This window comes from Aethalodelphis obliquidens, unplaced genomic scaffold, assembly GCF_003676395.1.
Source record: "Aethalodelphis obliquidens isolate GAN/ISIS:26980383/991018 unplaced genomic scaffold, ASM367639v1 scaffold27, whole genome shotgun sequence".
Taxonomy (NCBI): Eukaryota; Metazoa; Chordata; class Mammalia; order Artiodactyla; family Delphinidae; genus Aethalodelphis; species Aethalodelphis obliquidens.
The window spans coordinates 20,697,628-20,711,611 of NW_020837971.1; the positions used below are offsets into that span (position 1 = coordinate 20,697,628).

Sequence of the window (13,984 nt, forward strand, 5' to 3'; positions counted from 1 at the left end):
TTCTGTAGTGACATGTTTTAATTCCCTTATTATTTCCTTTAGTGTATATTCTGTAAAATTGTTTTGGTTACCATGGGCATTACATATAATACCCTGAAGTTATTACACTCTTATTTGAGTTGGCAGCAATAACATATTACAGTTAGAATAACTTTAAAAAAGTAGTAGTAACAGATGTTAATCTAAGGTATGATGTTCTGTGGGACTTTCTGTGAATCAAGAATACAGATGACAATTCATTTTAATGTTCTTACACAGTGTCCATGTGCAACAAGTTATGATTCAGCTGGCTTAACTTCTGGGTGCATGTTTCTTCCATGACTAATCATCTCTTTTACATCATATCAAAAATTTTTCATTTGAACAAATGGGGAAAACATTGTTCTTCAGAATATAGAAAAATATAATGTGATAAAACAGATCTTTTCAACCTAAAAATTGTCATAGTTTTCTCCTTCCGAATGATTACATTTTGATGTCAAACACAAATTATCTCAACAAAACAGAAAGAAGAAAACGGTTGTACACTGTTGGGAGATAAATCTCTTGTTTTCTCAGGGCATTGGTTGCCTTTTGCTCAACACTATATTTTCAAGAGTATTTGTATAGTGGAGAACTTTAGAAGATAGAGATAGTGTCTTCCCCAGAGCAAAGGATAAGCATGAATAGTGTCTAATATAATAAAGTTGACGTCTTCCTCCAAAGTGAAGGGTAGGCATGCTTAGTTCCCATAACAAATAATTCCAGTTGTTCTCCTGTAATATAATTTACTGTGGGTGAAGATGTCACTTGCTGTTCTTTATGTCACTGTGGGAGTGGGGGCTGGAAAAACCAGTGCAAAACAAAGAAAATATCTGGTGTTCTGGCTGTCACCATTGCAGTAATAAAATCATTTGTCTCTGATACAGAACTCTTGTTTCTTCTAATAGCACCAATGAAACTGTGGCAGTTAATTTGTTAGCTTGAAAACAATGTAAAACATCAAGGCTTTCATAGGTCTTGACTCTTTTGTCAATAGAGGGCGGTGCTGAGAGAAACACGGCTTCCTGGATAAGGAAGGATGAGCATCCAGTGGACATTTTCATAGAATTTGAGGAAAGTCCATGGGAATCAATAGAAACAATGTAACCAAATTTTATGCCAAACTGGGTAATAAGTGATTCTCCCCTTATCGCCTCTTAATAAGAAAGAATGAGGAAGTGCTTGGAGCTAAACACAGGGGAATAGGTGCAAAGGCAGCTGTCCTAACTTTGTCCTGGTTATTGTTCACCTACTCCTGGCAGGAGGACTTTATTACCAAGCTGGCAGCCAGATTCAGACTTGTCTTTAAGTAACAATTATTGCTGAGAATTGCCCTGTGTGGGCAGTAGGTTCAGACTTCTTCTAGACAACAGTTTCTGAAATGCATACCACACTAAGCTTTAAAAAAAAAAAAAGAAAAGAAAAGAAAAAGAAAAGAAAGTTGGGAGGGAGTGGAAACTATCAGTAGAAATCAAGCAAATTGTTAGAACCTTGGTTCGTGGTTTGTTGACCTGGGAAATCATGGGCCAGGTCACAATGCTTGTTAAGGAAGAATGGCAATGCACAAACCTTAGATCTATTCAGATAAGACATCAATAATTCTCAAAGTTTTGTTATTATTGCTGATGTTACAGTGGGTTTCAGCTGTAAGGGAGTTTGACCACTGCAGTGTGATTTTCCTGAAACAGACACTCAACTGTGGGAAACCATACGTGAAGAAATGACTAGTCCTACTTGTTTACTTTATTATAATGCCTGTGCTTTAGATGTCAATCCAAAAATTTATTTTCAATACCCATGTCAAGGAGTTTTTTCTTGTTTCATCCGAGGAGTTTTATGCTTTCAGGTCTTACATTTTAGTCTTTGATCCATTTCAAGTTCATTTATGTAAGTGGTATAAGATAGGGTCTAATTCCATTCTTTTGCATGTGAATATCCAATTTTACCAGCACCATTTTATCAAAGAGGCTGCCTTTTCTCCACTGAGTATGCTTGGATCCCTTGCCAAATAATAGCTGACCTTGTATACATGGGCTTATTTCTGCACTCTTGATTCTGTTCCATTGATCTATGTGTCTAGCTTTATGTCAGTACCATATTGTCTTGATTACTATAGCTGTATAATATAGCTTGGAATCAGAAAGTGTGGTACTGCCAACTTTGTTCTTCTTTCTCAGGATTGCCTTGACTATTTGGGGTTGTCAACTAGTTCTGAGCTCCCTGAATCTTAAGATGGGAAGGGAAGTAAAAAGACAATTTTCAAATTCCTCACTCCATCTGTCCTTCAGCTTAAAGTCTATTTCAGTGTTTACAAATTCCAGGCTTCTTCCCCTCAAAGACATTCTGGTCTAGCCAGAGGCAGACAGAGGCAATGGAATCCACATGCAGTTTGATTTCATCCTGATAGGTTGAGATCCCAGCTCTGACCTCACTGGCTACCTAAATGCTCACATGGCTCAATTGTTTTACTAGAAAAGAGCAACGAACAACAACGTAAGTATAAGTAAGCATTTAAGTATTATTTTATATTTTTAGCATGAAGGCAGCTGCTTGATTTTGAACAAGAACATGGCATAATCAAGCAAGGGTCCCCCTAACACACCAGCTCATCCCCCACGGCACCTCCACCCAGCTTCCTCCGTGTTTTGGGAGAAAAGCATCTTCTCTCTGCCCAGTCCTGTCATCAACAGTCACTCCTCTGCACAAAGCAGGCATGGCCTCGCCTAGTATCCGCTTAAAGTCCAAGAATCAGGTCCAGATGGGGGCAGCCAAGTGGCTCCGTTTGGGGAGCTGAAACTCACCAGGTCACAGCTGAAGCCACGAGCTGACACAGGGCCACTGACCACTGATCCTGAATCGGAGAAAATGAGCGGATTTGCCCAGATTTCCACAGGTACTTCCATGTACAAACCGGTTCTATAGCTACTTCCATTAAAACGTATTCTGATCAAATAACCTTGCAGAGGAAAGCTCACCTAGCCTCAAGTCTACAACACAAAAGCAAGGAGAATACGACAGATTTTCTGCTACCATCATGTCCCGGACCTTCACAAGGAGGGCCAGGGTGCGCGATGCCCCAGGGCACCGCTAGGCCGTCTGCGACAGAAACTCCAGGTACTGCCCAGGGACCTCGAAGTGGTCAGCCAGCCGGTTAAACACGGGCCACACAGAGTCTCCCACAAACAGCCGCATGGCCTTCAGGTAGTTCTTCTCGTCCAGCATGAAGCGGTGGTATATGCCGGCGAGGAGAGAGGTCATGTCTCCTTTCTCCCTGAAGATCCGGATCCACCTGTCCTCTTTATCCCTCACGTCGAGGTACCCACTGGCGTCCAGGATGCAGCGAATCTCGTCATCCAGGTGTAAATGCTCCTCGTAAAACATCTTAATCTTTTCTTCATAATTTGGTAGTTTGTCTTTGCATATGGTTATTATGTCCATCCAGGAGTAGTTTCTCTCTTTTCGGATCTTTTCTAATTCCGACAGGGCGCGCGGGCTGCGCGTGGTGGAGCCACCGCGGGTTGTCGGCTGACTCAACCAAGTACAAGGACTGCACCACGGCCGGGCCGGGGATGCCGCGACTGACCCCGGAACTGCTCGGGCCGGTCTGACCCCGGGACCGCGCGGGCCCCACCGACCCAACGTACTATTTCAATATTATGTGAACAATAGCTAATAATAGTAAGCCTAAGTATTTATTGATTATTATGTGTGAAGTACTGTGTCAAGCATGCGTTGTACCTTAGGAGATCAGTAGACCATTTCCTCAATTTTGTATTTTAATCATTTAAGTAACTTTTCTAATGTAAGAGGATTATTTTGGGGGGATAGCATGGACTTAAGTTCCGGGTCCGTCGACACGTGGAGCGCCTCTGTGCCCTGCCTCTCACCGGGCATTTGACACAGGTGTTTGAGACATGGCATCTTCACCTCCTTCCTGCCCTTCAAGATACTTTGACTTAACTCTGAAATACATCAAATCAGAAGAACATTATGCTACTGTTTTCACAGTATTATCTGAACAGAAAAATGAGATATTATGTCCAAGTCTGTAAAGGTGTCTGATTTTTTTTTTTTTAATTTTCTCTTAAGGGAAGTATTGTTTTTGTTGTCTATTACCCATATACATGGATCCGATAACACTATCCTTTCAGAAGATACTTATATTTCCTGATAAGGTAATGTTCTTCCCTATGATTCATAAAACGCTGAATAATATTGATGGTTATCTCTAATATTACCTATTAACCCTAAGTAAGATAAACTTATGCATTGACAAAAGCCATAGACTTCACATCAAGCATACAGAACTGAGAAATACTGTCTTTGAATTGAAAACATGGTTCTCTCTTTAACTCTGTGTGCATGTATGCATGTGTGTGTAAATTTAATGAACTGAAAACACGCTCCCATCCTAGGCATGCTCCCCTAACCTTTGATAGGTCCTGTGTTGGTGTCTTTTATTATTCATTTAACATAACATGGGTTATCTTCCTTATGAGCCCAGGCTTTAAAGCACTGCACTGAACCTTGACATGTTGGCACTGACACATGACTTGTGCCTCAAAATGTCCAGTAACAGAGAAATGCACCCAAATATCTCAAGGACATCACATAAAGAAGGTTAAGTGATTCTTTTTTGTTAGCTTTGGAAGAGAAGAATGTAATGAACAAAGACGTTCAAAGCATTAAAGAGTCAAGGAATTTCTAGTACAAGGTGCTAGAGGAACTAAGCCATGCAACATGACACTGTGCTTTAGAACATAAAGCCCAACACCCAGTCAGGCAGGTGGGGAAAATTTGGTTGGGGCCCTCCAGAAAATTTAGAGGTTGTCCCTTCCCCACGAATAAACAGCTTCACTTTTTTACATTCCTGGAGAATAGCCATGGGTTTCTAGCACAGTTTGGCAGCTAAGAACAGTACAAAAAGGATTCATTTTCACAAGTCCACTTGGATTTTTTTCAGCATCAGTGATTTCTGCAATCCTGTGGAATCCTAATGCTGATTCCGACAGCAGTTGTGCAGGTATCTAGGATGAATTTCCTCCAAGGGAGGGAGTTACTGAGTGATATGAGATACACGTCACTTTTCCTTAATTTCTCATATACATGCATATACTAATCCTTTAGTAAATGCATTTGCAGTGTTAATAATAAAGGGAATACAAAAATGAGGTTGATAGGATGGAATTTTTAAGGTGTGCTGTTTTGTGAAAAGGAAGTGCATTCAAACAGGGGACTGCTATTTTATACTCCCTTTGGTTCATAATGGTCACTCACTGACTTATCTCTTCCCAGGTTTCTTTTGATATCAAACTGAAGCCACAGGACACCACTTCACTGGCCAATGAGAATTCTCTCGTATTAGTTGTGTGTGCTTAGATGTGTATAATTACCTACTTCTTATCATAATAATATCAATTTGGGAAATTTTATGGGAAACTTTACTAAGAAAATAAAGAACGACTTTGATACTCAAAATTCCTGGTCTAAGGGTATATCCTAAGTAATCAGATAAATGCACAAATATGTGTTTGGGATGTCTAACACAAGAATGGTAAATGGATAAAATGAAACGCTACATAGGCATAAAATACAATTGTATGCAGCAATGCTCACAGGAAACGAATCAACAATGTACTGAAAGGTAAGAAAGGTAGTCTATAAATTATTATGTATTGAGTCTCTATAATTGTTAAAATTATATATGTATATACATATATAGTGATAGAGATTGAAAAAAATATACTCACCAAAATGTTAAGAGTTGGTAATAGAATTATGGATGATTTTTAAAAGTTCTCCATTACACATTTAATGTACTGTTAGAATTATAAGAAGAATACATTAGCTTTGTAATCAGAAAATTAGAACTATTTTCATTTTCCAAAGCCAAAAAATAAAGAAAATAAAAGTAAAGAAAGTAGGTATAAAAAGATAACCACTGAGTAAAAATTATGATCTTTAGAGTCAAAGACATCAAAATCTCTTCTCAAGTTGAACTAACACCCACAGATATTGATGCCATTTCCACGGTGTTTCTGGTACTATATAAAGTACTTGTACAAGGATGAATTGAAATTGTGTATTGTAATGGGTTTTCTAACATGAACTTGGGAAACAGAGCATTGTTCCCTTATTTACCCGCCATGTGGGATCCTGATCTGTACTTTTAAGCCTGAAAACCTCTCGCTATGGTGATGACCAGTCTCCTCACCTCCTCCCAAGTCCAGATGACAATTCTGGGTCTTCTGGCCTTTCCTGATTACCCCTGTTCCTATTATCTTTGGAGACAAGCTTTCATAAGCACCCTAAGCGGTCCACGCTTGAACTTCATGTCACATTTGACCATGACTTCCAACGTACCTAAGAACTCAGAGGGTCTTGAGCTTGCGCTCAAGTTCTTGTGAAACAAGAACTCAGACAAAGGTTTCCAAAAGGAATGGAGCTTTCCAGAGAATCAGGAACAAAAGTAAAAGTAAAATTCCAAAGTGAGGATCAGTTATGCACATATTTAATCATAATTTTGGGCCATTTTCCAGGGTCTGGAGAACAGATGCTAAGTGAAATTTGAAGGGAAATTTTTCTGATGATATTTGGATCCATTGGCTAATTATTAAAGAAATATTTTTTTAAAAAACTCTAACTTTCTAGTTTGCATCAGATCCCTACCTGCACCTTCCAGGGAGAATCAACTGGTCCTCATGAAGTAATAAGTGTGAGAATAAGGAAAGGGTGATGTGATGATCTTAATTAACTGCCTTGATTGGGAGAGTCCCCCAGATAAGCTCAGAAACCCCTGGAAATGTTGAAGCAGGGCTGCAGAGCAGGGCAGGCACTTGTCAGTCAAATATTCAGCAGCCATCAGAGAGAAGCTGGTCCCCTTGGCCATGCATACAGGGGTAAAATATGCCTCCCATTTATTCTATTCTGGCTCAAATGGAGGATTGCAAAGTGAAAAGCCCTCCCAACATTAGATATTTAGAGGAAATATCAGTGTCACAGAGGATTGTCAAACTCATTACTTCATTTTAAATGATCAAAATTACTAATGTCTAGAACTTTGATAATTCATTCTTTGTAGAGTTAAAAATAAAGAAAATATACAATATCAAAATTACAGAAGGAAGCTTTATTTTAAATCCCAATGCTTAAAAAAATAATATTTTGGCTTTCCCTACCATTTTAATATGCTTATCTCAGTAGCCTAATAAAATGTCTTTGGAAGCTCTTTACCTGTGATGCATATTTATACTTCAATAATATCTTCACATTTCATATGTGCAAATTAGAACAGGTACAAGAATTGTTGATTAGAATGTCAAATGGGCTAGTGATAATATCCTATATGGTGCATTGTCTCTGTTAATACCTTAATTACTTATGCAAAATAAAGCTCTGAAATACGCAAAGTAGCATAAGTGCTTCTTTAGCTTCAGTGTGTGTGAGAACCAACAAGGAAGCATGTTTTCTAGGCTGCACTCTGAGATGCTCAATTGGCAAATCTACACGAAGATCCTGCAATCTGCAATTGTAGCAGCACCTTTAGGTAATTCTAAGATGGGAATTCAGAAACCAAAGTTTGAGAAATGTTGCTATATAGATTGATATATGATTCCTTCCTTGAATGTATCCACAAAGAAACTTCTATTAAAATGACATGGGGCTTCCCTGGTGGCGCAGTGGTTGAGAGTCCGCCTGCCGATGCAGGGGACAAGGGTTCGTGCCCCGGTCCGGGAGGATCCCACGTGCCGCGGAGCGGCTGGGCCCGTGAGCCATGGCCGCTGAGCCTGCGCGTCCGGAGCCTGTGCTCCGCAACGGGAGACGCCACAACAGTGAGAGGCCCGCGTACCACACACACACACACACAAAAAAAAAAGACATGTAATATTCTTTCTTCATCTTTAGTCTCTTCTTTTTGTTTAGGTACATATTATGAGCAAGGCATTGTGTGGGAACCTGGAAGAAATACAAGGAGAAAGTCTTAACTATCTAAATTACTCTGTGTAATTTATAAGTTAGTGCACACACTATAAGGTTTTATGAGTACAGTGAGTTATAGAATAAATGCCATGGAGATTTAGAGATTGGTTAATTCCACTTGATTAGGAAATAATGGCTCCCTGTAAGAAAGAACACCAGATGAGACCTTCATTCACGGAGGTTGGATTAAATTTTGTGGAAGAGATAAAGCAGGTGAAGAAGAATGCAGAGACTGAAATTTCAGGGCGGGTGTGGGAATTGGATGTGGTCAATTGTGTCCAATTTATATTTAGAGAGTGGGTTTAACTGTGATTTGTAACAAGTGTCTAAAAGAACTTTCAATGCAATATTCAAGAATATAAAATTTATAGCTTAGAAAGTGCGGAAATATCAGATATTTCTTAGCAGGAAGGTGAAAGATTCCATGTTGTGAGATTTCTCATGTGAGAAGAAGATTTCTCACATGTGTGTAAGAGGGATTACAAAATAGAAAGACTAGAGATCACAAGTGGAAAGGGGCTGGTGGCGGCAGTAAGTGTGGGGATATAAAAGGGAAAATAAACATCGGTATTCAATTCTGAAGCAGAGTTGAGGCACTCTGTGACTGATTGAATGTGAAAAACATGCAAATTTGGCAATTAAGATATACTCTTAAGTTTCTATCTTAAGTTTTAGAAAAGATGTGTATGCCATTAATCTAAATAAGGGACCATTAGGGGGATCTGGAGGCATGATGACAAACACAGTGGGGCATGCTGCCTTTTGACCTCATGCCTTTTGCACTATTGCATCTCTATCATGTGTAACTGAGCATCATTTCATTATTCAAGACCCAAGCTGAAGGATCCTCCCCTCTCTGGAACCTTTGTTATCCTTGCATATCTTGATTGAGAACCTGGATATCAGTGCACTCACAGAGCAGAAATAAACTTTATAATAAACTCTATGGAAAAGGATACCATGTAATGAATGCTGAGGATTTGTATACCTCAAAATCATCACATGAAATATTTTTCTCATCTTTGTAAAAACTGAAGAAATGAGAACTGTTAGGCATGGTTATTGTGTGTATCTCTTATAAGTAGTTTCTCTAATTAGAAAAACACAAATTGCATATGTATACAGTTATAAAAACTTACTGTTAGTTTCCCATCTTCTGAAAAGTAAGAAGATGGCTATGAAGATTTTTTTTTTCATTTTTAAGTTTCTTATATTGCTGTGACTTTGATGTCAATATCCAGTAAAACACCTTCTGGTGCGTGTGATATGAAAATGTGATTGCTATTGAACATTAAACAAGGGATGCTGGTAATTTTATGACAATTACGCTTTAGCTTTCCATACAAAAACAATGGTAATCAAATCTCATGCTCGAGAACTTTAGCTGATTGTCACAGGGAGAAGCATCCTGCCACCAGTGGCGTAATTATAGAGCAACATTAATGGGACATTTCACCTTCCTTTGAAGGGTAAGGTGAATCATTGTAACAAGTATAATGCAGCTATGGGCTGATAGGCTGATGTAGCTTATCAAATCTTGTACTCAGATGTACTGGCATTATATTCCATTTAAATGCCATGTATTATAATTAAGTTACATTTCCATGTTTAAGAAAATGAGCTTGATACTCCCATCTGCTACAGAGTAGATGGTTCTTCTGAGAATAGAAAAGAAATACTTTTGGGTGTCATTCACATTTCCTTGGAGTGAGACTTGCTGTCATGTACGTAGGATTCTAAGCAAAATGTCTGCTTGTATTGCTTTTCCTCACCTCTCATGCCAATAGAATTCTTAAACCCATCTCACTGGAGAAGAGAGACCTTTTCTGTTGTCCAATAAATGCTTCAGATCCTGCTGAGACACTGAACATGTGTGAAAGCTGTGTAGGAATCGGCACCATACAACCCAGAGGTTACCACAGAATCTATTTTCATAATAGAACAAAAATAACTCATGCAAGAAACCATTTGCCAAGGCTTGGCCTGCATTTTAAGTGTCCCCATGAGCCTGTGTACACCCTTGTGACAGCAGGGCATGAAACTTGGCACCACACCTGAACAAAACAACAGGGATTCTTGTGTCAAATTTTAAAGGTGATTTTGGCCAGAGAAGATTTCAACTAGTGAGTAAAAGGAAGGTTGCACCATACATACACACACGTCTCAGCCTTTAAGCAAAAAATTTTAAACAATAGATCTATATAGTGCAAAAACATGTCTAATCTTACCACACTTGTCTTTAAAATGTTAGAGGTAAAATGAAGGGCAAACACATAGTGAAAACTTTATTTGGAATGATTCAATATCTAAACCAAAATACTGAGGCTCCTCTGCTGTTTTTTGCTTTTCTTCTATAGGTTAGCTTTTCATGAACCCAGGTGATTCCAAGGTACACAGCAAAGAGGTCCCATAAATTGGGATTAGTAGTCATTATAAATGGCAGCTCTTGCCCTATGCACCTTAGAAGGAAAGGAAGACCATATTCTATCAGTACACTTATATTCTTTGGCTAAACAGTGGAGAGTAATTATTAGGAAAAAGAAAGAAACTGGATACACCTGAGTGCTAACTTTAGCAAAGGAATTAAAAAACTCTCATAAGAAAAATAATCCTACTAGCTAAGATTTAAGAATTTGCAATGTCTCACTGGTATAATGCAAAGTTAGTAACAACTCTCTCAAAAAATATCTTTTTTATAAGCCTTTGCCAATTTCCATGGTGTAAACACTCTTACCATGACCAATGAAAATAAGGAAGAATTGCACAAAATGAGCTCCCCCAAACTTTGAGTCAGTCCTTACAACATTGAACTCTGACTCCAAAATCCTAACAAAACCCAAAGAATCTTTCCAGTTTGTGTTGTGTTGCGTCCACACTCAACATTCGCCCACATCTACTTCTTTCTGGTTGCTGTTTACATATTTTTACCTCTTGATGCAACTTGGTCCAAGGTTTATGTAAAGTTATCTCCATTCCTTTTCAGAGAAACCTTGTGTTATAGCATTATTCTATTTTCCAATTAATAAAATGAGTGAAAAGTACATGGAAAATGTACAACTATATTCATTAAGTGGATGATTTTTCTCCACTCTGGTCTTCATTCCATCAGTCTTCAAAGTAATAGAATTTAATCTTTCCAATTACACATTCCTTTCTATTTGTACAGCATCATAGTCTATTGTAACATCTGTAACAACATGCTCTCATTTATCTGATGAGATCTTGGTCTCCTGTGCTGTTAGCCTGACCTCATTACTCTTTCTCTCCATCCCTATCCCCCATCTTAGAGTCTGTAAATATATATACAGAATGTGCTAAACAAATGTCACCTGGTCAATATGAGACTAATGATTAAACATTGAAGAGAGGATGGAAAAACTATTAAAATGCAGTGTATTTTAATGGAATCATAGAACATGCTCTGTCAAGGCAAATGGAGAAAGCCTGTTTTAAACTTTTCATTGAATATTGAGGAAATGGAGAACAGGGAAGGTTTTCTTGCTACAAGTTAATTTTAAAAATATATTGCAAAGGATTAAAGATTTCAAGAGGGAAATTTTAAAAGAGAACACGATACATATAATTATGAAAACACATTTTTCTGAGATTATATGTATTTGGGGACAAAATGAGATCACGATCTATATCTGAAATGTATTGAGACTATTATTTGCCAGACACAGGATGGGTCCTTTAAAGGAAGTGCTACTATTTTAGAGTATGTCTGCTGGCAACACATTCTCTCAGTTTTCCTTCATTTGAGAATATCTTGATTTCCTTTTCACTCCTGAAACACATGAAGTATTATTTTATCTTCACAACATGGTGGATACGGTTATTATCCCTTCCTTTAAAATGCAGACACTGAAGCTTAGAGAGATTGACTAAACCCCCAGCGCTTAACCAGATCATAACTGGCAAAGCAGGTATATAAATCCTCTTCTGACCTCCAATCCCTGATTTTGAGCACTTGTTAAAAATGTTACATTTTGTTTGTTTTAACTACATTTGTCTGAATTCCAGCATCAGTTAAGTTCTTTCTAGATGATTCTGGGTGGCTCCAGGAATATGCCTACCTGGAGGCTTTGGTCTTGACCCTGTTCCCTATCTCCAGATTCTCTGATAACATCTCTTGCTAAAGTGAGTGCTAATGTCAGAAGTGTTAAGTGTGTCATCCGTGCCCACAGATGGGTCCTCACCAACACAGACTCTGTTAGAACCTTACGCAGGTAGCCAATCCTCATGGTCTAGAGGCAGCCGATGCCCCGTACTCTTCTAAGGGTGATGAGAAGTTTGCCTCCAAGCTTTGTCCAGCAGTCTTCCCGGGAAGAAGCTAATCTCCCTACTGCAGCCTTGGGGTACAGAGTCAGTTTATTACAGTGTTCTTGTAGTCAAGGACTCAGGAGCCCCTGGACCTGCTCTGCTGGTACACATACCTGCGTTCCAAACCCAGGCAGCTCCCTTTGGAGGCCTTCTTATTGGGGGCTCAGCTGGGACACTTTGCTTCATCCTGACTTAGCACTTTTCCACCCCTGGGTCTTCTTCTCTCCTTCTTCTTGGCCCCCAACCCATAAAAAGGCCTTTGTTGGGGTCTCCCTCTGCAGTGAGATAATCCCCGACTACATCATGTGTCACCCATCAGGTGCTGTCCACGGAGAGCAGTGGGACACCGGAGAGCAGCACTTCCCCTCTGGCCTCTCCCTGCACTGCACTGTCTGCAGTATGGGATGGGGGCTTGACTGATGCTCTCAGTTTAGCTTGTACTAATTGACACCTGATACCACCGTTGCCCACACCTGCTATCTATGCCTAGGATTTGCCACCTGTGTCTTCAACGCTTTTGACGTGAGTGCTTTTGAAAGCTTTTTCTTCTCCATATCCTACGACAGTTCAGGGAAAATCTCTTTCTATTTCACTGACTGTTTTATTGGTCACCTTCCTCACCCTGAGACTCTCAGGACCAGCAGCTGGAGCAGAGGCCAATCTGTTTGGCAGATCCAGTTTTGTGTTTGAACCACCCCTTTGCTCTGGCCCTCTTTTTCTTGAATTTATGTGTGCTTTAAGCATTTTCCTCCCTTTGGAAGTGCTGTGGCCGAGTTTTCATAGGAAAGATGTACTCAGGATCGTCTGGTTCATTTGGATTCAACAGTTCTCCTGTTAGGTTCATCCTAGATCCAGGGGGAAATTAGCTCTGTGCAAACCTGGATCCCTACTACATTAATTAATCAAAATTAGTGTGTTCTTATATAGCATTGCCATTTGTTTATAAAGCCCTTTCTTCTGTTTTCTCGTTCAACTTTAAAACAACTCTGCAAGGGAGGTAGGAAAATACCATTTTCTATAATATTGAAGAATGTAGGACCAGGCTCAGTGCTGTTAGCACATTGCTTATAGCCTCACAGTTTGTGAATAACGAACCATGGGTTTGAATTCGGTTCTGTCGAGTAAAAGCCCATTTTTATTCCATTTAAACCATGCCATGCTGTTTTCAAAATGCATAGTTCCCCAACCTGAAATGAGCAGCAGAGGTAATTTTTTAAAATGATAGGTTTGAGAAGTATGAGGTAGCAGGAAAGACTGTGTAAAATAGTATTTCTAGCTAATCGGTAGAGACCCTGTGCAGAACACTAGGGAGACTTACACAGCAAGTGGAAGATATGATTTCATTTTCAAATGGAAAAAGAAATGCCGAAAGTAAACACGGAGTGAACTCCAGCTATTGGAACATACAATTGCACCCGTGTTAATGCTCATTGACTGATGGATGCTTTGAGGAATTGGATTGTACGTAACAAGTGCAGCTCAACGTGCACATTGAGATCAAAAGGAATAATTTTGATTTTCCAACTCTTTCCTGTTCCCACAGCTCATGTCCTAGGAAGAAGAGTAAATTGGTAGACGTTGTGAGTGTCTGAGGACACCTCTTCCAAGCTAAGCTCTAGCAACTCCCTCTGTCATTTCTTGGTTAACCTAGAATACCAGT

At 39.3% G+C, this 13,984-nt stretch overlaps 1 pseudogene; it reads right to left on the bottom strand.

The window, feature by feature from the left end:
- Positions 1–3,108: 3,108 nt before the first annotated feature.
- Positions 3,109–12,245, bottom strand: LOC113629608 (1,2-dihydroxy-3-keto-5-methylthiopentene dioxygenase pseudogene; annotated as a pseudogene).
- Between the last annotated feature and the right edge of the window lie 1,739 nt (positions 12,246–13,984).